This window comes from Macaca fascicularis, chromosome 18 (genome assembly GCF_037993035.2).
Source record: "Macaca fascicularis isolate 582-1 chromosome 18, T2T-MFA8v1.1".
In the NCBI taxonomy this organism is placed as follows: Eukaryota; Metazoa; Chordata; class Mammalia; order Primates; family Cercopithecidae; genus Macaca; species Macaca fascicularis.
Window position 1 is genome coordinate 24,794,577 of NC_088392.1, and position 24,750 is coordinate 24,819,326.

A 24,750-nucleotide genomic window follows, 5' to 3' on the forward strand; every position below is an offset into this window, starting at 1 on the left:
TTGAACTCAGAGTCCTTTTTACTGAAGAATCTTTTGTGACTAGTAACCTAAAATAATCTGAGAAACACTGCCTTAAACTTTTAAAAATTTCAGTGAACTCTGAAATGTTTAAGAATGAAAAAAACAATGACCACAATGTTTTAGCACTACAAATACTAGACAAAATATTTAGCTATGTTTTTCTTTTTTTGTATACCTTCAGCTTTTTCTCACAGTTAAAACCTTTATTCATGTGCAGATTTAGATTTCAAAATATTCTCTGATATTCAGGGAGACACACTGATTAGTAGATGAATCCATGATTTTCCCCTCTGACCCACAAGTTCAAAGAGAACTTCAAAAAGAACTAATATTTGAACTATGACTAAATGTATTTTTAAAATAAACACACATACATACACATACTAATCAGAGACTTTGGCAACTTCTCAGCATATTTTAATTATAAAGACATTATAAGCTTCATATTAAAAGCAAGCATATTATTGATGAAATAATGTTCCTCTAGGGGAATCTGTGAAGCTGTAATATTAAGAATGAAGGAGGAAGGATGGGTACTGTCTTTAAAATGTAGTTGAGTGTGTCCAATATCAAATATATGTAAGTGCTGAGCAGTTCAATTTGTCATCAACATCTCTATGATTAAAAATTTCCCTTCCATCTCTTTATATAAAAAAATATTTTATGACCATGGACACTTTTTCAGCTTTCTCATAGTGGGTACTTTTGAAATTTGAATTCTGATGTTATTTTCCCCTTAAGTTTTAAATCCTCTTCAATCCATCCTCAAGTTAATGTATGAACTAATCCTGTTTCCAATGTGCCTGCCTTTCATACCACCCTTCACCCCTGTTACCTCATTCTGAGCAGTTTTTCAAACTATTCCTACATGCTGGCTATTTAATTGGTTGCCCATTGTTGTCTTCTCAAGTGGCAGGACTCAATAACTGCTTTGGCTTTGAATATTCTCTTAATCCTTTTGGTTTTAGCAACAATTTATTTATTGTTTGTCTGAGTCTTTTTAGGATGCTATAACAAAATACCATAAACTGGGTGATTTATAAACAGAAACCAACAGAAATCGATTTCTCACAGTTCTGGAGACTGCGAAGTCCAAGTTGAAGATGCCAGCAGACTCAGTGTCTGTTGAGGGCTGTCTTTCTGGTTCACAGATGGCACCTTCTAGCTGTGTCCTCTTGTGGTAGAAGAGATAAGGAATCTGTCTGAACCTCTTTTATAAGGGCCCTCATCCCATTCACGGGTGCTCTGCCACTATGACCTAATCACCTCCAAAAAGCTCCATCCTAATACCGTCACATTGGTGATTGGGTTTCATCATCTAAATTTTGGGGGGACAGAAACATTCAGACAATAACACTGCTCTTGTTTGTTTTCCAGGGCTTGATTTTAGAACCAGACTTGTGGGTCCCAACACTGTAAGCTCTAAATGCACAAATGAGATAACGTTCTCTGACTGCCCCCATCATGGGCAAAGGTCAAATTCACTAACTCTGCATGGGACTTTTCCCACGAAGCAAATTGCAATTTGCAAGTTGGAGAACTAGATTTATTAGAGGGACATCAAAATATGAACAACGGTTATTTCTTGGTGGTTATACTGGTAACTCTTTTTTTAAAAAGTTGTGCTTTTCCATGTTTTCTGAAATTTCTGCAAATTGTAATCTCTGATGTGGTCATCAGAAAAAAAATCAATAAATGTCTTTAGTCTTATGAGAACCATGTGATAAATATCTTACCTTCAAAAGGCAGAAAATGCTTCCTTTTCTTCTTTCTCCTTCTGCTTCCCTCATGTCCCCTGTTGACTCCCTGCAGCCGTTCTCAAAATTAAATTTAATGATTTCTTATCAATAATTTACAAGGTATTCTTGTTTTCCTAGGAGGATAAGGTGGAGTAGAAATGTTTGAAATAAAGTGTTCTCCACATTCAAGCTATTTGTAATTCCCCAGGGGAGATATAAATAAAATAATTATATAATAATACATAGCAATAAAAATCGTGGACAGAAATGCATGGTGTATGTTACAATTGCTTAAGTATTCAGAGGAGGTGACCCATCCCTCCCTCAGTGTGTTTCTAGAACTTTCCTTCAGATTTCTGGGGGACCCCAACCCCAAATTTATTAATTCAGAATCGCAAGAGAAGGGGCCTGGGAGTCTGCATTTCCCAGGTGATTTCTGTCATCACTGGTGTTTCGGAAACCACAAGCTTGAGTAATAAGGAAAGATTTCAGGAGCTGCTGGAACATGAGAAAAACATTAAAAGACAGGCAGAAATTAGGCAGAAAGGTCAGAGGGCAAGTGCTTTGGGGAAGTCTTTTTGGAAGAAATAGGACCTAAGCTTAGATCCACATCAGCTGGAAAAGTGAGTGAATGAGTTTCTGGGATAGTTGCAAAAGGGGTGTTCCATAGAGGTATTTGACCCTGTAAATCACAGATTTTTCTGGATAGTGAAATTAAAATGACCTTATGTAAAATGTCCACTTCTCTATCTTTTCTTAGAATAGAGCGTGCCGTGGTCTAACCTCTAAGGCTTTTGAAGATTTACATTTGGACTTGTCACTCAGATTTTTAAATGAATGCCAGAGCCGAAAAGGTATCTGTTAAATTCATTGGCAGAACCAGAAGAAGCTATCACGCAATTTTATTCATTTACATTAAATTCAAACCATCCATCTCCATACAATTTTTTTCTGCCTTCCCTATAGGATTAATATAAATCATGGGAGATAATTTGCAAAAAAGACTATTTCAATTTGCAGCAGAGCAGTTCATTTGGTAATAATTGGTGTAAAATTCAATTATTACTGATGAATAAAGGTTAGTAACTTAATCATTGTAAAGAACAGACATCTGGGTAAAGAACAAGTAAATTAGGGGATTCCCAAGTCTTTTAATCTCTACCCCCAAGTGATTCTAGAGGATTTTCAAACCTTGGAAGAGCCTTAAAAAAAAAATCTCATCTTTCCTGTTCTTGGATGGAATTCTTCTCATCAGTTTATTTTTAAAGTAATAAATGTGTAAATACATGCCATAAGTTTATAAGTTAGTACAACTCTGTAGTAATTTTTAATCCAGCCTAACTATTCAGAAAATTTGGTCCTGATTTTTCCCCTTCTGGCACAAACCAGAGAGAGAACCACAGCCCATTTGCTGGAAGCCCCGACATCTGCTGATGTGTCAGTTTTGTTTAGTTAAAATGTATTCATGTTTGTGAGGAAGGGGGCCACCGAGAGGCAACAGTGCTGGAGAAGATAAGTTCTACTTTTACCGACATTAACTCCCTTGATTTTGCATTCATTGTGATATGCTTTGTGGCTGGGGAAACTACCTCTGCACAAAGATTTGGGGCACTGGAAGATTTCATAAATCCAAATAAATACCGAAAGGAAGGCAGGATGTGACAGAGGTCACAGGCTGGGATGCTGTACACCTGGGGAAGTGAGGCTCCTCTCCTGCCCCTGTCATACTCCTCAGCCGGAGCGGAGGCCTGGTTCTGATGAGCAGGCAGAAATTCTAAAGAGCTAGAATTTGCCCTTCCCCTCATTATAGTTTCCCACTTTGGGTAGTTAGTATGCATTTAATCCATTCATATTTGTATTGGAATCCACAGCTCTATCCAGACCCAAAGGAGTGCTACTAAACAGTTTTCACAGTTCAGCATTTTTTTGCACTAAGGAGGAAAGCTGGACAACAAGTTTATAAAATGTTGACAGAAATACACAATAATTTAGCGAGCTTCCATTCGCGGTCTTCGAGATTAACTGCCCTACATCTCCCATTATTGTTTCAACTCATCCTTCTGAAATGGCTCACCAGGTAGAGAGACACCGTGAAGGTGTGGTCAGCAATGAATTATTAGTAAGCAGCATAAGCATGGTGATAAACCTTTTAAAACTTGCATCCAGACGGCAGGCACTTCAGAAGGTAAATAGGTATAATAACACATCTATGGGGTTCCCCCTCTCTCCCCACCATCACATGCATTTCTTTTCAAAGAGAAGAAAGGCTGACTAGGTAGCTGGCCTTTAAGCCTTCAATTAATTGAACAAAGATTTTTAAATTGTTCAATTGGTTTCATTAGGAAGTGTACAATGAAATAATAAAGTAAAACAAATGATATAAAGCAGAGCCACTAATTAGCTCTACATGATTGATATAGCTTTGGACCAGGCATTTGATCTCAAACAAAATGCAGTTCCTTGTTAAGAGGATTTTTAATTGATGTGCAGAGAGGTATTAGTTGATGTTAGAAAATAATTACTCCAAAGCTATTCATGCATTTGGCTGAACATAACAAATGAAGTTTGGGCACTGGATCTGGCGAAGTGGACACGTGCTAATTAATAACGAGAAGAACAAGCATCTTACAGGCGTTTTTAACCCAGTATTTGCTAGAAGATTGCTGAGCAATTATGCACCATAATGAGGTTGTCATATAAACAAGATCAACGTTACTCAGATGTCAGATGAGATTTCAAATTCATACAACCCATATGTATTTTCTGGTTGTGATAGATTGCAATGGAGAGCTAACCAATCAAGGCCGCTGCTCCAAGTTCAGGTATGATTAAGGAGACATCATAATGAGATAGCAAATCTTTGCTGTTTTCTGATGGTCAAATTAAGGTTGTCCCCTTAGAATAAATAAGCAGAGATATTGAGCTCACATCAAAGCACAATACATAAAAAAAAGAACTTCTCTCAAAGATATGAATATTGACTAGGGTAAATATGCTCTTCATCTCTAAAAACTTGATGAGCATATGCGCCAAGTTACACATAATTTGTTAAATCTGACAAGAACGTTAAATTAGCATTTGGTTGGTCTCGGCCAAATTCCTTGCTCAGAAAAATGTGTGCATGTTGACATGAAATTAGAGGGACTTATGGGTGAATATCTGAAGGCGGAATTTGTCTTTCTTTGTTTTATATAAGGCTGTTCCCCCTCCCCCACAAATGGTAGAAAATAAAGCTAATTTGGAATATGTCTTCATAGTTAAAAATGCAGCAGATTCAAGTATGTAGATGACAGACAAACAGCTTAAACTGCAGTTAGGAAAACTTGAGTTTGCTATGAGTTAAAAGCATTGAAATATTGCTTACTAGCTCAACTTAACTTTTACAGCATATAAACTCAGTCTGAGTGACTAATTTAATATCTGCCTTTTAGAAAGTTCATTTTACTCAATTATTCTCCACAGATTCTTATGTTCCCAGCTATTGTACTGAAAACCTGATGTTTCCCATGAAACAGTGGGATGTGTGAATTTTAAAGACTTTCTAAGTTCTTGCCAGATCAAAAAATGTGTGTGTGTGTTTGTGTGCGTGGCGAAAACACATAGAAGTGAAAGAAAGGTCGGAGTCAGAGAAAGAGGAATTCCAGACTGCTAATGAGTTTCTCAGCTTCTTCATGAAGCTTTACTACTCATCTTAGTTGGTGCACAATTCTCTTTACCCGGACTGCTACCACTTTCACCTACACGGAGCAATTAACTGCCAAAGCAAAGAGGAGTTTATTCACAAAGCCTCTTTTCTGAAAAGTCAGGAGTGAGGGTGCTGTCCTCTGTTATTCTGTGATTATTCTTTGCTAATGTTAATCTTTATTATCTTTATTATTTGAACTAATTCCTTTGCTACTCAGTATTTCATTTTTTAAAACATAATAAATTATTTAATTTTTTAACAGAAAACCTCCTAAAATTGAGCGGTGATTGGTCGGGCTCACGCCTGTAATCCCAGCAGTTTGCGAGGCCAAGGTGGGCAGATCACTTGAGGTCAGGAGTTCAAGACCAGCCTGGCCAACATGGTGAAACCCCTTCTCTACTAAAAATACAAAAATTAGCTGGGCCTGGTGGCAGGTGCCTGTCATTCCAGCTACTTGGGAGGCTGAGGCAGGAGAATCGTTTGAACCCAGGAGACGGAGGTTGCAGTGAGCCAAGACTGTGCCACTGCACTCCAGCCTGGGTGACAAGAGCAAGACTTCGTCTCAAAAAAAAATGGAGTGGTGATTATTAAAGGACACTCAATGCCCTGGTCAGTCCCAAGCCCTGTTTTTGTATTAACTGCATAGTCTGCAAGACAATGCAGAGACTAGAAGACAAAGATCGTTGAGAGAAGTTCTCCAGATTCAATGGGGGCAACAGAACCTACAGCAAGAACAAACGGATGGGGTACAGCAAGGAGAGTAGGATTTGTGCCCTGTGAGAGACTTCAACCTTGTCTGAATGGGGTCACATGCAGACCATATCACTGTGGCTTGGAGGATGGATAGGGCTTATATGGATGAATAGGAATGTGAAGGGATTCTAGTAGGAAAAGTACATTTCCTCCCTGAAATAAATGAAGGAAACTGCATTGCTGCCCAGTTCTATGAAGACAGAAACCAAAGTGAAGGAGTGGAATGTGAAACTCAAGGAGTGAGCTGGACTCTTATCAAAGTGAGAGACAGGACTATCTGGATTTCCTAGGCCGACTAAGAATCCCTCAGCCTAGCTGGGAAGGTGACCACATCCACCTTTAAACACAGGGCTTGCAACTTAGCTCGCACCCAACCAATCAGAGGCTCACTAAAATGCTAATTAGGCAGAAACAGGAGGTAAAGACATAGCCAAACATCTATCGCCTGAGAGCACAGCAGGAAGGACAATGATCGGGATATAAACCCAGGCATTCAAGCCGGCAACGGCTACCCTCTTTGGGTCCCCTCCCTTTGTAGGGGAGCTCTGTCTTCACTCTATTAAATCTTGCAACTGCACTCTCTTCTGGTGCCTGTTTGTTAGGGCTCAAGCTGAGCTTTCACTCGCTGTCCACCACTGCTGTTTGCCGTGGTGGAAGACCTGCAGCTGACTTCCATCCCTCTGGTTCCGGCAGGGTGTCCGCTGTGTTCCTGATCCAGTGAGGTGCCCATTGCCACTCCCAATCAGGCTAAAGGCTTGCCATTGTTCCTGCACAGCTAAGTGCCCAGGTTTGTCCTAATTGAGCTGAACACTAGTCACTGGGTTCCACGGTTCTCTTCCATGACCCAATGCTTCTAATGGAGCTATAACACTCACCGCATGGCCCAAGATTCCATTCCTTGGAATCCATGAGGCCAAGAACCCCAGGTCAGAGAACACGATGGTTGCCACCATCTTGGAAGTGGCCTGCCACCATCTTGGGATCTTTGTGAGCAAGGACCCCCCCTAACAAAAGGACAGGACACTAGTTCCCATCTGTGAACTTGGAAATATCTAATTGTTGCTTAAGAAGGCCGCCTCCTCTTGGGTTAAGCACTGAACCATCTGAATAAACACTGCAAAGCAAAAAAGAACAAACAGAAAAATCCCTGGAATCTATATGAAAGTTTGAGTTCTCTCTTAAACATGGCTGTTGAGTATGTCCTGATGCTGCCTGGAGGAAATGCTGTGGATGTTTAGAGACTAAGTAATTACATAGGTTATTATGCTCTATAATCATAAGTGAAAAGAGAGTTATTGAAAATGTAATTACAAATTATGACTATGTTAAATAGATGAATAGGAATAAGACTGGAAGGAAATAAACCAGAATGCCAATGTTGGTTTTGTTAGAGTGGTGAGACTGTGAGTCATTTACCTCTTCTTTTCCAAATTGCCTGTAAAACTTTTAAAATTATTTTTTAACGAGCATTCTTTAAAGTAAGAATTTACTACACTAACTTCTCTCAGAGCAAAAAGGCAGGAAAGTTTCTGGAAGTGCAATTGGTAACTCTGATTGTTCTGTATAACTGGAGATTCCAAGTAGACTGATATTACTCAATAACTTCTATGACATCAAAGGATTTCAAAGTAAATTGTCATCCCCAATGACATGGGTCATCTTTTGACTGGATTTATTTGATTATAAGAGTGGGTCATCTTTTGATTGGATTAAGGGTAAAGAATGGGTAGGTAAATGGGTAAAGAATGCATAGGCTGCTTTCTACACCTTCACATATAGCACTTCAGCTTGACAGGTAACTGATATATTTAGGAAGCCTGGTCTTGGCAGCACTGGGCAAATTTAGCCACTCATGAAAGGAGCAATGGTCCAAAGTCACTCCCTATGGCGGAGTTGACAGCTTTTGCTCCTCATGATCTGTGAAATGCAGCCTCAGATGAGATTTTAAATCAGCTCTGAAATATGCTTGAAGATTTACAGAAAATTCCTTGCAGGTAGGTATCTTTCTTTTGTGCAAGTAAGATCACAAGGATAAGTACCCTTTGTGCAAGACAGGCCACCCAGGAGAGGAAGTTTCTTCCTGCAATTCACCTAATATCAGCATTTAAACTACTGCATAGTCACTGGTTCTCAAAGTGTGGTCTCAGCCTGGCAGCATCAGCATTACCTGGGAACTTGTTAGAAATGCAAAAATCTCACACCTAATGCATCTGACACTGAGAGCGGGGCCTACTAATCTGTCTTTATGAGACATCCAAGTGATTCTGGATTCTGGATGCTACACACTAAAATTTGAGAAACATTGACGTAAGTACAGTGGCAAAGAGCATGACTTTTGAATTAACTACTTGGGTTCAGATCTCTATCACTTACTAGCAGATGAATTTGGTGCAAGAGAGAAGTAGATGGAAGGAAGATATGAAATTTCAAGAATTTCTGAGAGCCTCTTCATTGAATAGGAAAAGCCCAAGTAAAAAATTTAAGATATTTTGAATTTTATTTCTTCTTAAGTAACTCTGTTTCTTTGATCATTGTTAGACTAAACTATTTGGTTGATAATTTTGAAAGTGTTAACATTTATAAGTTTTTTTAAGTTGCAGAGTACATATTTTATTAAGGAAAAGTATGTCATCATTTTCTATGAGTAATTATGTTGCAACTACATAGAAACATTGGAAAGAGGAAAAGTTCACATATAAAATTGTTCATATGAGATAGAAAAATGGAAGGGAAAAAGACCTGGCCCTGGGCTCTATAAGTAATGTAAGTAATTGTCTGGAAATGGAAGGAAACAGGAATCTTCATGAGAAGAGATGTGAGTCCTCACAAAAATTTAGCAAATAACTGAGAAGTGATTGTTTTAGGCAATGTCTGTTATCTAACTCTTCATCCACAGATTTCACTGGGGCGGGGCAGTGGTAGCAGCACCAGCTATACAATTTGCAGGATCTAGTGATAGATGAAAACATGAGGAACTTTGTTTAAAAAGTAAGAAAAAAGTGCCATTAAAGGTAATAAGATATAAAGCTTTTTCCTTTCTTTTTCCTTCTGTCTCTCAGCTTGTCATATAGATTTTATTGATTGTCCTTATATTGTGCAATCCCAGTTGTAAATGCAAATGTCAGAGCATTTAACTCCTATGTGAGATCACTGAACTTTTTCAATTTTTTTTTTTTCCGTGGCTTGTCTCTGAAGGGTGCCTAAAGCTGGCCAGAAAAGGCAAAAACAGGCTGGGCATGGTGGCTCACACCTGTGATTCCAGCACTTTGTGGGGCCAAGGTGGGAGGATCGCTTGAGGTCAGGAGTTTGAGACCAGCCTGGGCAATGTAGGGAGACCCTGTCTCTACAAATAATTTAAAAATTAGCTGGGCATGGTGGCGTGTGCCTGTGATCCCACCTACTCAGGAGGCTGAAGCAGGAGGATCACCTGAGCCTAACAGGTCAAGGCTGAGAGGTCAAGTCTGCACTAAGCCATGATCATGCCACTGTACTCCAGTCTGAGTGACAAAGCAAGACCCAGTCCCCCCAAAAAAGTGGGCAGAAACAAGCCAGATTTAGAAATGTTGGAAGAAGGAAGAGAAGCACCCAAAGTACCAAGTGGCCTGAGGGAGCACCCCCTCCTGCTGGGATACTCTTAAGGTGAGTATGGTTCCCAGAGGTACCTGGGAGCTCCTGCCTTGCAAGTGAGGGAAACTGAGGGCACTCAGGCTTGAGAAATGTTGGATTCCATCTCCTGCCAGTGGCTAGATTTACATGCTGGGCCCCAGCAGGGATGGAAAGTGAAACCAGGAATCTGCCTTTCCCATAGACTTGCTTCCCCAACCTATGGCAAATGGCAACCTCCAAGCCCAGGGATGCACCAGGTCCCCTGATTGGGGGTGAGCAAAATGCTCATCCCTGCTCAGTTGCCCAGAGAATATGCTGTGGCCCTGTCATGCCCCACCCTCACCCTCCTAGGCCTCCCGAGAGTGGCAGAAGTGGTTGGAAGGGAGCCACAATCTCACATGCAGGGATTGGGGAGAGTGAGGCCAAGTAGGGCTGGGTGCACCAGGAGTGGGGGGCACCTGGCAGGTGAGGGCCTGTCCTGGCCAATGCAGGGAGACTGTAGGAGGTGGGCCTTGAATGAGCCAAGGCTCCAAGTTCCCCATTTCTTTCCCCCCTCCCCAACCCCAGGCACCACCATCTTATTTTGTAGCAGGACAAGCCACAGGCGAAACCTGTCAGGCCCTGAGTTAAAGAAGGAAGGGCTTTATTTGGCCGGGAGCTTCGGCAAGACTCATGTCTCCAACAACCGAACTCCCTGAGTGAGCAATTCATGTCACTTTTAAGGGCTCACAACTCTAAGGGGGTGCGTGTGAGAGGCTCGTGATTGATTGAGCAAGCAGGGGGTATGTGACTGGGGGCTGCATGCACTGATAATTAGAATGGAACAGAACAGGACAGGGATGTTCACAGTGCTTTTCTATGCAATGTTTTGTAATCTATAGATAACATAACCGATTAGGCCAGGGGTCGATCTTTAACTACCAGGCCCAAGGTGTGGCACCAGGCTGTCTGCTTGCGGATTTCATTTCTGCCTTTTAGTTTTTACTTCTTTCTTTGAAGGCAGAAATTGGACATAAGACAATATGAGGAGTGGTCTCCTCCCTTAATTTTACTCCACTTACAAAACATGTATTCAGAGACAAAGTTATTAAAAATCTCAGGGCAGCAACTGGAGAGTAGTAAATCACAAGCATGGGGACTTCTGTGCACACGGCCCTGGGGGCTGCACTGGTGCCAGCCCATGAGGCCGGTGGCCATGTGATGAATGGGGTGCACCAGGTAACAATGTGCTGTGTGAAGGTAACCAACCCGTGTCATTTGTATTTGGGATCCCTTGTCTATTTGGGAAGAATTGAGACTTAGGAATTTTATTTAATAAAATGTGGCCACAGAGTTTGGTCAAACATCTTATTGAAGCAATTTGCTGAGCTGCTTTATCAGAATCAAGGGCTCTAAAACATAGAACTTTTCACACTCTCCATATTATATGGTTTGGCTGTGTCCCCACTCAAATCTCATCTTGAATCGTAGCCCCCATAATTCCCACATGTTGTGGAAGCGACCTGGTGGGAGATAATTGAATCACGGGGGCAGTTTCCCCCACACTGTTCTCGTGGTAGTGAATAAGTCTCAAGAAACCTAATGGGTTTTTTCATAAGGGGTTTCCCCTTTCACTTGGGTTTCATTCTCTCTTGCCTGCCACCATGCAAGACATGACTTTCACCTTCTGCCACGATTGTGAGGCCTCCCCAGTCATGTGGAATAGTGAGTCCATTAAACCTCTTTTTCTTTATAAATTTCCCAGTCTTGGGTATGTCTTTATTAGCAGCATGAAACACAGAATAATACACTGAAGCACATAAGAATGCAGTTTCTTACAGATATGGAAAAACATCTGAATATTCTGAAATTGAAACTATAGGAAAAAAGTATAAGCCTTAGTGATTTGTTTAAGAGCGTGTAGGTACTGAGAATTCCATTGAATAGCGTGGCAACTGAATTTCACATTTTACCTTCATTTCTCATTGTTGTCTTCCTTAGAATCAATGAAATTGCCAATTATGTTTGTGTGTGTAGTCACTTAAAGTAGGTGTATTTGAAAGAGATTCGCAGTCATATATATGAATCATGTACTAAGTTTTTATTGCTGCCTTTGGAGAACCAGTTGGAGGGGAAGCAGAGTTTCAGTACTTAGAGCCGTCCATGGCATACAGTAATTGCCAAACTAATATTGATGAATGAAATTTCGTGAAGCTGCTTTTCCATGCAGTTCAGTCGGATTGGCCTATCAAGGCTCACCAAGGAGACACTCTATGGACCCCAGAGCCATCTTGACATTTCTGGCCTTGTGGACAAATTCAGGCCAACATGTGGATCATCGTCTTTTAAATGAAGCCACTAAAATAAAAGCCAGGTGCTTCCTTTGGTGGTTCAAACCCAGAGTCAGAAACAAGACATAAAAAGATCAAAGCACAAACTGTCACAGTGGATGATGAGTTGGGAGTAGGACCCAGGAGCTTTCTCTTTTGATTTAAATTGTTGTAACATTCCCTCCAATCTCCCACCCTTATTTTTCTTTTTTGCAGGTGTTTCATCTGTACAAATGAATCCAATATTTCCATGTGAGTCCAAAGTTCTCAAATTCTTCACTGGCAGCATTATATGTTTTGGTGTAAAGTCTATTTTCATGGTTTAAAAAGTCAGACTATTTTCCTGGGACGTTTGATGATAGAGAATAACTCAATTTGCCAAATAGTACTGTTTTAATTGACTTGCTCCCCAAACTGACTCCTGTCTAGCAATTATACTTATAGGTATAATTATATTTTTGTATAAGTCTGACTGAACAACCTTTGAAATATTTATGTGCACTTAAAATAAGAAGCTATGCTTCACCAATGGTTATCAATGAAAAATTCATGCATACACAAAAATTCCTGATCCTGCAGTCCTCTTCTGAAAAAAAAAAAAAAAAAAAAAAAAGCCATTTGAGTATCTACTATGTGTGATAAACATTACAGATGATGTCTCATTTACCCTTCACTGAAGCCCTGTGAGAGACATTATGTTACTTCCCCCAAGTTCCCAGAGGCTCCGAGAAGTTGAACTAGTTACCCAGAGTCACACAGCTAATGTGTAACAGGGAAGATATAAATAGTAGTCACTGGACCCCAAAACTCCTGCCATTGTGGCTGTGATCTCTCCCCTCGACTTCTAACTTTTTCCAAAGGAACATAGCATTCTGTTTCCCTTTTTCCCCAAGAAAAGAGATGCCTGTCTTCGATGCACCAGGCAATATTCTCTCTTTAGGGGATTTCTGAAGCTTTTCCAGTCCCCTGGATCACCACCCCCTACCCCTTTCACATTCTTAGTGACTCCACCTTCCTGCTAGAATATCTTTTAGGGGAAAAGGTGGGGAGAGAGCCTGGGAGGGTTATATTCATGGCTAGCTAATCTTCTCCGAAGCTCCTTCCTCCTTTCTCGTCAGTGAGTCATTTACTTTGAATAAATAGCTTCTTTGCTGAGCAAGGTTTCAGCAATTTTTACAGCCTTATGCTTTTTAATTTTTTTTAAATACGACTGGGCTCTTTCCCTTCTGGATGTGTTTGGGCTTATTGTGAACATAACATAAAACAATGTTAAAACCCTGCAGCTTTGTGTAGATAGAATAGCTAGTGCTTAAAGAACAGGCCTTCCTTCCAGCTCCAAAGGTAAACCTCCCACACATGTCTTTACATGGTTGCTTAAAGCATGTTCTCACCTATTGCCTCCTTTTATCATCTAACATCTTGTGAAATAACCAGAGTGGCCTGTTAGTACTCCCATTACACAGATTAAAGGCACTGAAACTCAAGTTTTAGAAATTAGTGGCAGAGCCAGGATTCCTACTCAATTCTTCTCTGGCAGTGGGGCTGTGTGCATTTCTGCAGCGTCCCTCCACGAGGGGCCTGCATCCACCCTTTCCTTGACCTGGGGTCGCTGCTACCTCCAGCCATTCTTTGTTCTGCCATTCTCTGCACTTTCTCAGCCACACATCTCTTTGGCCTAAAAGCAAGGTGAGAAAAATAAATTTGAAGTAGAAACAAATTGTACAAGTCTGAGGGACCATTTCTGTCAATATTTTGGTCTCTTGTTTAATTATTTTTTGAATGTTTGTGCAGTTGTCTGTGTGTCTTTTTGTTGTGAGTCTGTATCAATATTTTTCTTGTTTGTTTTAGAGGGCAAGTTCCGGAGAGAGAGAATTGTCTATTTTTCTTTTCCTGCCCTCCACAAAACACCCAAACTATGTGGTTACTTTGCAGAATTTTTTTGATGTGAAATTTTCTCTGCCTGGCCATACCCCTCCCAATTTTGTTCTAGTTCTTTTAGGGAAAAAGAAAATGAATTTATTTCTTGGTTCTCAGAAATATTTGTTAAAGTAATTTTTCTCTGAAAACTCTCAGCTGTAGGGTCTAGTTGTAAACTTGTGCAACAGCGTGGCTTGTAATCCTTTGGTTCTCCTCTCATGCTAGGAGAAATGGGGAATTGTAGCCTTCAAGCTGGACCTTAAGAGTCAGCATTAGCTTGAAAACACAAGTTTATGTCTTAGTGTGGGCCTCTGTTCACTGGATATATGTGGCCTTTTAATTACGAAGGATGACAGAGCAGAAAGAATATACCCCATGGGGAGCTCCTTAAAAGAACAAATAAATTCTATGTTTATAATATAAAATTCATTATATTAAGTTTGACACTTTGACCAAGTGGCACAGAGAGATTCCCTTTACTGCAGATTTCTGCAGGGGCAGTTAATCTTCTCTTGTTTCTCCTGACTTTTGGAAGAGAAAATAGGCAATGACCTTGACTATAGAACATCAATCAAAAGGAGAAAAATCCAGTTGGTGTCCAAATATTTGAGCTCCTATGATGCCAAGTAGCTGGATGCTTGTGGTCTAACCCTGATGGAAAGAGCCTGGCTTGTTTATGCCAATAGTCTGACCCTAGTTATGGTTGCATTTGGAAGGTTTTTTTGTGTTTATGCCACTCTGTGAGTGAGACTGCAGATTTCAACTTACCTTTCTCCTAATCTCACTTGAGTGGCCCTTGGAGGCATGTGCACTCCCTACCTGCTGCTGCTGAGGCTCCACGCTCATTCAGGGCGGGTCTTGCGTGGTAAATGACACTCATCACTGAGAACCCCTCGCCCACCTAGTGCCTCTCATGAATAGCCTTGGGTACAAATAGGGTGCCCTGCAAGGCCTTTCAAGCTGGGGGCAGACACAGACTGTACTTGGAAAGGAATAAGGACTCCAGGCTAGTCTGAGGATTCAGTTGGAGCCCGTAACTTCTCAGTAAGGAATAACGATCCATGGAGGAGGTGACAGGGACTTGTCATTCCGTGAAGACATACCTGCATCATGTCCATGTCTGAGAAGCAGCCGAGTCCCCAGGAATGGAGAGGATCCTCAAGAGGAGTGAGTCCCTGATATGCCCTATCTTCTTGATTAAACAATGACATCTGCAGATGAAACCAGTCAGGTAAAGAGGGATCTCCAATTTCTTCCCACTAACATTTTTGGTGCCCACCAAAGCTGGAGTGACCAGGAAAAGCCAATTTTCTTCTACCTTCCTGCCTTCTTTCCCCCTTCCCTCTCTTCCTATAGCTTTGCATCCTTATTTCATTCAAACATGTATTGAGTAAACATCTGTACCAGGCATTGCAAGGGGCTAAGCAGACCGACTTAGGAATATAATGCAATAAACAGAGGTGCATGTAGAGTGTGATGGTGAATTAACAGAGGCAGTGATCAATTCTGGGAAAGGTAAATGGGACTTATTGGGAAAATTTCCACCTCAAAAGGGACATTAGTATTCCAAGCAGTGGGAGCAACACAGTCCAAGGCTTGGATGACTGAAAAAGCATAGACTGATCATTAGTTAAGAATCTTTTTGTGGTAAATAACAGAATAAACATCTTGATTTAAAAAAAAGCAGAGATTTATTATAAGGACATGAGGGGAAGGACATGAGTATTTATCACCTCAAAAATGTCTCTCAGATGTTCCTTAACCTTCACTGTTACCCCCTAAATTCACAGTCCTGTCTCTCACAGGACCCCTGAGAGACCTCTTCCTTCTTTTATTGTGGTCCTATTGAATCCCTGCTCCATACAGCAGCCACAGTCATTCTTTTTGGCTTGCAAGTTGGATCACATCAGTTCACTCAAATCATGGCCCTGACATCCCCTTGCCCGGAGAATTCAACCTGATTACTCGCATGGCTTACAAACCCACACTTCGTGTGGTCCCTTACTAGTTTGTTCCACTCTCGTGTTTGCTCAGCTGGACAAAGCCTTTCCAAAATTCTCTAATCTATATCCTCTTTCTGACCTCAGGACATTTGCCTAAACTCTTCCCTTGGCCAGAGATGCTCTCCTTTTCTCCTCACTCTTCACCTAGCTATGCCTATCATCCTTCAAGGCTGGGGGTCAATGTTACCTTTTTGAGGGGTCTTCCTGACACCTCCTCCTCTCTTTCTCTCTCCTCCCTCCCTTAATTCTTAATCCACACCAAATAGTATAGTTCAGTCCAAACTCAGGTAAGTGAAAACAAGGAAGTAAATTTTTTCCGATGGGAGAAATATATCTCCAATCAAAACTTAATTTCCTTGGAATTTATTTTTGTTGTTGCCAAAAAATATTTTGATGCAAGCATTTGCACAAGTATACCTTTGTAGGCACAGTTTTAAGTTTTTTATTTTTACTTTTATTTGTGGGCATTATAGAAGCAGTTTCTATTTATTGCTAAAAATTGATTGTAGAATGCATAGAGTGAAGTATTATTCAGTCTTAAAAAGTGTATTAGTCTGTTTTCACGTTGCTAATAAAGACATACCTGAGATTAGGTAATTTATAAAGGAAAGAGGTTTAATGGACTCACAGTTCCACATGGCTTGGGAGGCCTCACAATCACAGTGGAAGGTGAAGGAGGAGCAAAGGCACGTCTTACATAGCTGCAGGAAAGAGAGCAAGTGCAGGGGAACTGCCCTTTATAAAAACATCAGATCTCATGAGACTTAGTCACTGTCATGAGAACAGCATGGGAAAGACCCACCCCCATGATTCAATTACCTCCCACTGGGTCCCTCCCATGACACATGGGAATTATGGGAGCTACAATTCAGGATGAGATTTGGGTGGGGACACTGCCAAACCATCTCAAAAAGAAGGGAAATTCTGACACATACCACAATATGGATGAACTTTGAAGATAGTATGCTAAATGAAAAAGCCTGGAACGAAAGAAAATATTGTATGATTCCAGTTCTGTGAAGTACCTAGGGAAATCAAATTTGTAGAGACAAAGAATAGAATGGTGGTAGCCAGGGGCTAGAGGAGGGGAAATGGGGAGTTAGTGTTTAATGGGTATGGAGTTTCAGTTTGGGAAGATGAAACAAATTCTGGAGATAGATGATGATGATGGTTGCACAATAATGAGAATAAAGTATACCTAGTGCCACAGAACTGCATGCTTTAAAATGGTTACAGTGGAGAATTTCATGCTATGTATATTTTATCACGGTTTACAATTTTTTTTAAAAAAATTGCAAAGTAAACACACTAAAAATCAGAAGTTTCCTTAACTTCTTCCCTCCATTCCTTAAACACATTCTCTTCTTAAGAAGTAATTTCTACAATAGTTTGCTGTGCTTTGTTAGTTAATAATATATCTCAGAGTTTTAAAAATGATTTAGTATTCTGATTCTTGATAACTCTGAATTAAGACTTACTTTGCATAAATAAACCATAAACTCTAGACATTCCTTTTTTAATCAGTGTTTGTTTCCTGTTTCCAATTACTACCAAATACAGTGTACATTTTAAATTGTGAAAGATGGTACAAAAGTGTTCTTTAAAAATGCTTCTCATTGGTATCAACAATCTACAAATGAACCCATGTCTTCACATCCTAGCCAATACTGGATATTCTTAATCTTTAAGAAGATTAAACTGTTTTTCCTTTCCTGATTTGCATTTTCCATATTTATTTACAAGAGTTCTTTATATATTAAGGATAGAAAACCTTTGTCTGTTATAAAATTTGCACATATTTTGTTCCAGTCTTCTGCTTGTCTTTACTTTGCTTCTCAAGTTTTCTGTACAAAGATTTATATGGATTTACAGGGTCAAATCTGCTCGTAACTTCCTTTAAGGCTCCTTGGTATTGGAATTTTCTTAGGAATTCTTCACTACCTTGAATAGGAACTTTTTTTTATGTGTTATATAGTTTGTTTTTATGACATTTAAATATTTTGTCAATTTGTATATTTGCATATATATAGCATAAGATAGTATCTAATAACTGTGTGATTGTTTCAACTTCTCTTACTATCATCTTTCAATGGCAAACTCCGCAATTACTTTTGCACCAACCTAATACAATACTTTAGGTTTGGTCTTGCCAAGTGCTCAGAAAAGAATCTTTCAGAATAGTTCTCCTTGTGGACTTTTCTCCATTTATGAACTTATGTCAGCATTTTCCCCTTGAGCGTCTGTTTAAGCACCTATTGAAATAACTGTATGTGGCATGTTCATTTCTTCCCTTCCTACTTGATGGTGTGTTTGTGCTTTTTGTGTTTGTTTTTATTTTTAGAAATCATTCCAGGGGAAAATAAGGTGCTGCTTTATCCCAGCAGATATCAGAAGAACAAAGTGTTTCTAAAAACAACCTTTGCGCTGGTGACTGCTTTGTGAAGAAATTTCATAACCAAAGGCCTGTTAACAGGACTGATTATTTAAGACAACTGTGGTTCCTGTGTAGATTTCTTGTGCAATGTGTGAACCACACTACTAATTTACTCTTTGACCAAATGCTCCTGCTTCATAATATGCCGTACTCCCCTAAAGCTTTGGAAAACAGCTTTGAGCTTCTCACTTCTTTAGTAAAGAACTTCTCAGTTGATTTCAAGTGAAATGCCAACAGTCTCACTTTTTTTCAAACACGCTTCACAGCCATGGCTGTATATCCACTTTAAAAGTGTATGTTTTGTGGGTGGGGGTGCGGTGTGCTTTGAGCAGTTGTCAGATGTTTTATTTTTGGAAAATTCTAAATAGCATTTTGAAAGATAATTAAGGGTTGCTCAAGTTTCTTTCAGAACTGAGAAAGATATATTTTACCTCCTTTGTGAATTTTTGCGCTCAGTACTTCACTTGTCACCTCCTCCTCTATTTTATAAATCTTTTAATTAATACTGTTTATTCTCCTCTCAGTCTGGCCTGAGTCGTGTTTTTATGATCATATTATTAGGAAGCGATAACATGTGTGGGTTTTTTTTTTTTTTTTTTCTGTATCTGGGCTTGCCAATCACTATGGAAACAAGCAAATATTTACATAGTCCAGATACTGATTAATACCTACTGGTTATTTTGACATTATAAAGTTACTGTTTGAATGTAAAGAATTTCTCCTGAATAGTAAAGTGGTCTATTCTAATTTATTTACATTTGTAATTTTCCCATCAGAAATTAATACAGTTACTAAAGCTCTATCAAATTATAGCCATTTCTGAAAGATCCATTTTTGCCACCATATGACTCAAAATGTTAAAACGTGCTAGATGTGTAAATACGGTTGTTTTAAATTTTAACAGGGACAACTTTTGGAAAAGAAAAAATTTCACCTGACATTAGTGATACAGATACATCACTTAAGATAGTATTAGCACAACACTACGTACTAAATGTTGAATCTCGAAAGGACTCATTCAAGAGATATTTTATTAGGCCCTCAAAGAAATATTTAGCGAGAAATGTAAGCCCTGGAATTTAACCTCTGGGGGCACTTAGTAATTCCCTCTGAGAACAATATTACCCCACTTCTTCTTTCACCCTCCATTTGGATTTTTTTTTTTCCTAGGAAGGTTTTTTTTTTTTTAACCTTTTTTTTTTTTTTCAGCCTTGGATCCAAAAAGTTGTAGTTTGTATTGGAGAACAGTGGTTCTTAAACTTGAAAGTACATCAGTATTACCCAGGGGCTTGGGCTCCGCATCCCAGAGTCTGTGATTCAGTAGGTTTGATTGTGGCCACAAACAGAATCTGTATTTGTAACAAATTCCAAGGTGACACTACTGGCCCAGGCACTCATCTTTAAGAAACCCTGTCTGAGAGTCTTTTTCTTATTGTTACCTAAGTTGGGAAGTTTTTATAGACATTGCAGAATGTTTTAAAACAAACCTTAAAAATATGATGCAGCATATTTTATAGCAGAGATAGAGCTTCCTGAAACCAAACAATATGGATTTATTACTCCTGCAAAGCTGGAAAGTGGTACTCTATGGGTCAGGACCCCAATAACAGCCATCATCTCTTCAAGAAAAGTGCTTCTCAAACACCCTGTAAGCATCTCATCTTATTAATCAACTCTTAACATCAATTGTACTCTTATCAGATAAGTCTAAAATTAAATGGTATGTGGTTTGGTCAAATGTAGGTGAATCTATGGCAATTGACTATTTTACATTTTTCATTAATACAACCTCACAGTCTTCAAAAAGACTGGTTAGTTTACCATATTACCCATTTCTATAGAAATGAATATGAATCTTTGCATCTTGTCTTAGCCAGCAAAATCAATGGAGTAGGAAATCTTGGAGCAGCATATTCTACTAAGAAAAGACTAAAATTTGAAGTCAGAAGAGCTGGATGATTCTTGGTTCTGCCTTTCACTTGTTATAAGATCTTGGACACGCTCCTTATTTTCTCTAGATCTTAATATCCTCACCTCTAAAATGGGGCTAGTAATATTTGCTTGATTGAGTCAGCAAATATTTTTTGAATGTCATCCATGCGCTGGGCTCTGCTGTGGTTCTGTTCAAAAGATTATGCCATGTTTTCCTCTTTCAAGGCATTTATAGCATTATTTTACTGAATAAATGAGAGCAAGAGTGTGAAGAACTTAGTAAACTATAAAGGCCTAATGTAAAATCTTGTTGTTCCTTGCATAGTAGCTGGCCTTGAACATGGATTAAACGAGCCTCATCTACTCTTGGAAAGTAGACAGGGTAACTCCATGCTAAATGGAATCCTGCCCTGAGAAAAGTTACTACCATTGATTTTGGCATCAGACTAGTGGGTTGCAATTACAACAGGTATTTTTCCTCAAAATACTTTTGATCTCTGGAGAATTCAAGTTATATTTTCATTTCAAGAAAATATTGATTTAGCTGCAAACCAGGGAATCTAAAAGGGATGATCAGAATGCTTGCTCAATGAACAGCATTCAGGTTTGTGATGTAAAAAATAATTTAATGAAGTTTAAGACAGAAAAAAAACACTCCTTTTAAAGTTTGTTGACATCAAATGATTTGTTGCCTTATGACGAGTAGTTGAGTAGTTGTTTTGGTTGGTTTTGCTTTGTTTTTCAATGAATGGAACTCTTTTAACACTCCAGCTCAGAATAGATAGCAGATTTCCTCCTATCTAAGAAATTTGGGCATTGTTAGCATTGAAGGCTGTGGGCTTCAAATATTATCGAATTTTGTTCTGATAAAGCAATTTCAGTCTCAAATGGAACGTGTCATTTCTTTTTTATTAAATTTCCCAGTTATTCTTTCACCTCAGGTTTTTACATTGCCTCCTATTTATTTCTGTACTTATTCACTCAAAATATGAGAAGGCACAAGGGTTTATATCAAGTCCCATACACCCTACAGCTGTCAGAAACCAAGAGGAAAGGACAGAACTCACAATCAAAATGGCTCCTATTGGCAAACTAGGGTAAAGCTCCGAGGGAGAATTTACATCATCAGGAGGCAAATGGCACTAACGTGTCACCACGTCTTTAAGTCAGTCTTCATTTCAGTGTATGTTCAGAAGGGAATGATGCAAACATGGTGTTGCCTCTTCAACATTTCCTGCCAGGTGCCCATTGTCTTCCTGTGAAACACCAAGCAACTTACAATCAGAAAGAGAAAACTGGTTGAACTACTGGTTCATTGTGCTCCAGGTTTTGAAACAGTCCAGTTATGTTTCTGTATTACTTTGCAATATGTATTTTCCTTAAGATTCAGTTTACAAAGTTAAATATCTGTCCTATTTTAAACTATCTGGTCCTTTCACCTTTGCCCATACTACTTACTACATGTCCCCACCCCTGCCATCATAGTCAACTTTTAAAAATATTTTTTTTCCCGTAGGTTATTGGGGAGCAGGTAGTGTTTGGTTTGGTTACATACGTTGTTTTTTTTTTTTTTTTTCTTTTCTTTTGATTTTTTTTGAGATGGAGTCTCGCTCTTATCACCCAGGCTGGAGTGCAATGCTATGATCTCGGCTCACTGCAGTCTCTGCCTCCCAGGTTCAAGCAATTCTCCTGTCTCAGCCTCCTGAGTAGCTGGGATTACAGGCACCTGCTATCGCTCCTGGCTAATTTTTATATTTTTAGAAGAGACGGTGCTTCACCATGTTGGCCAGGCTGGTCTCGAACTCCTGACCTCAGGTGACCCTCCCTCCTTGGCCTCCCAAAGTGCTGGGATTACAGGCGTGAGCCACCGCGCCCGGCCATGAGTAAATTCTTTAGTGGTTTGTGAGATTTTGGTGCACCCATCACCCAAGCAGTATACACTGCACCCAATTTGTAGTCTTTTATCCCTCACCTCTTTCCCACCCTTTCCCCTGAGGCCCCAAAGTGCATTGTGTCATTCTTATGAATTTGCATCATAGTAGCTTAGCTCCCACTTATGAGTGAGAACATACAACGATCGAGTTTTTACTCAATTTTTTGATGATTTCCCTATGTACAGTTAATTCTGACTGCCTCTAAAGAAGTAATCTATGATGCCATTACTTTATTCCTTAAAAGACTTCTTGAGCTCACAATTCCCACTTATGGTCTTCAAGACAGGCTGTTTATCCTCCCACACTTTTGCCTCATTTTCCCATTGGTCCCTGCTCAGTACCTCTCATTTGGTTTAACTAGTTTACTTCCTGGATAGTTCCAGCCTTAGTCATGCTATTCATTCCAACACGTTAGATTCCTTTCAGTCTTCTAAATCTAGTATATCAACTGCTTTTTCTAGAAAAACTTCTGAAGGTATGTAGATATTTAGACAGCCTCTGTAAACAATGTGCAATGTATCAATCCAGGGAAATCTTGATGAGTGAGGTTTAATTATTTAATTACATAGAATCATCTTGTTCTCTTATTGTAGTTTCATTTTGCTTCTCTTCATCTCTCCCTCCCTCCACCCCTTGTTCCTTTTCTCTCTCCTTTCCTTCATTCCTTCTTTTTTTCCTTTCTCCCTCTGTTTTTCTCTCTCTTTTTCTCTGATACCTACCTACCTTTCACCTAGACCTCTCAAAATATGGATGGGGAAATAAAAGAAAAAGCACAATTCGAATCTGTTGTTTTGGTAACTTTATTATCATTCTGGCCTAAACAGTGTTATAATTTTTTTTTAATGACTAAAATAAGCTGCATTATTCAGAATATGTAGATTTGTTATAGACTGTGGGGATTTGATTATCTATTTTGGTGCCTCCCTGTGTAAAGATTATTATTGAGTAGTATTGCATAATTATTAAATTGCTAGCTAGATCACATCTTTAAATGCAAAAAGTATACACTAAAACATTAACAATAACAAAATATAATTTCTAGTATTGGTGGTACCACTTTCCTCAAGAGAAGATAGGTAGTGGACAAAACTAGTCAGATAAATATTGTAAGTTTACAGATCAACAGTTTCAGGTCAATTCCTGCTAAACAGCATCATCTTGCACAGGCATGTTAAGCCCTGACAATCTCCAGCGGACTCAGGACATCTTCTTCTTAGTTTTTCAATTATTAGGCATTTTTATTCATTAAACAAAATTTTATTGATGTCTGCTATTGACAACTCCCACAGAAGCGAGCACATGACTCAAAGAGGTCAGGTCAGAATATTTTGGATTGATCAATACGGATAGAAATGAGAGAGCCCTGCTCCTTCTGAGTTCTTACACCCTAAAGCACTTAGAAGGCTAGAACTGCAGGGGGGACATCTTCGCAGCCATATGGAGAGAGGCTTTTGGGGGAATGAAGCCAACATAGAGAAAGTGGAGCCAAAAGAAGGGACAGAAAAAGTTTCCAGAAATAAGTTACTGATGACATTAATCAGTCCTTAATCACTGGTAACATTAATAAGTCCCTAGATCCAGCTGTACCTGAAGGTCTATCCTTCAGATTTCTCATTATGACAGCCCATACATTCTTTTCTCATTTAAATAAGTTTGAGTTGGATTTCTGCCATTTTAAACCAGAGTCCTGATATCCTGAAACTTTCCTTATTATAAGAGTAAAAACTGATGTAAAAAAATAAAATGCGAAGGAGTACAATGAAACAAATTACATTTAACTATGTGACAATGATATTTTTGAGGGCAAAGTGGTAGAGTTTTAGCAATTTTATACAGTTCAAGCTACTAAAAGTAATATTAATAGTTTCTTCACTCAGAGATAACATCTGGCAACATTTTGGAATACAGTTTCCTAAAACTATTATGATACATATTTCTGGAAGACATGCATGTTTAGAGTTCTTATTTTATTTTACTTTATTTTATTTGTTTTTATTTTTATTTTTTACAGATAGGGTCCTGCTATGTTGCTCAGGCTGGACTTGAACTCCTGGCTGATGTAACCCTTCTGCCTCAGCCTTCTGAATAGCTGGGACTACAGCTGTGTACCACCACATTTGGCTTTAGAGTATTTTTTTTTTTTTTCAGTGAAAGGATGGCATTATAATATAAACTTGTTTTGCAACTTTTCTTACTAAATAATATATCTAATAAAATATAATTTTAAATCATTTTAATGACTGAATATTGTTTCAGAGTATGAATGAGCCATAATTTATTTATTACATCTTCATTGTTGGATTTCTACAGTGGATATTCCCATATGTTATTTTTCAATTTTTCATTATATGCACTAGTAATCACTATGTACATAACACTGAAATGACTCTGACTCATTCTTCCTTAATCATATAAGA

The 24,750-nt window shown here is 39.1% G+C and overlaps 1 protein-coding gene across 1 annotated transcript in view; it reads left to right on the top strand.

The window, feature by feature from the left end:
* The window catches only part of LOC123569970 (uncharacterized), a 182,783-nt gene that overhangs the window by 9,545 nt on the left and 148,488 nt on the right, over positions 1-24,750 (top strand). The gene's annotated exons all lie outside the window — the stretch shown is intronic.